Consider the following 233-nt stretch of genomic DNA (forward strand, 5'->3'; position numbering starts at 1 on the left):
AATTGAATTGAATTGATTTGAATTTATTTTACATTCATTTATGACAATGTGCATGATGTCCGTGCACAGTAACTAGCTAATCATCTAATCTCAAACATGATCATCAAAAACAGCACAAGAGAACACTGGAGATCAACGACGGACGGAGAAATTAAAACGTTCTTCTTACACGACAAAATACTTTCTTGGCCAAATAAGTTTGTTTAACATTAAAGGGGAACTTTGGTATTTTT

General features: G+C 32.6%; 1 protein-coding gene across 1 annotated transcript in view; it reads right to left on the reverse strand.

Moving 5' to 3' along the window:
* The window catches only part of hif1al (hypoxia inducible factor 1 subunit alpha, like), a gene marked incomplete in the record, with an annotated part of 19,407 nt that overhangs the window by 6,315 nt on the left and 12,859 nt on the right, over nucleotides 1-233 (reverse strand).

This window comes from Morone saxatilis, unplaced genomic scaffold (assembly GCF_004916995.1).
Source record: "Morone saxatilis isolate NCDOM2014 unplaced genomic scaffold, NCSU_SB_2.0 Contig8, whole genome shotgun sequence".
Lineage (NCBI taxonomy): Eukaryota > Metazoa > Chordata > Actinopteri > Moronidae > Morone > Morone saxatilis.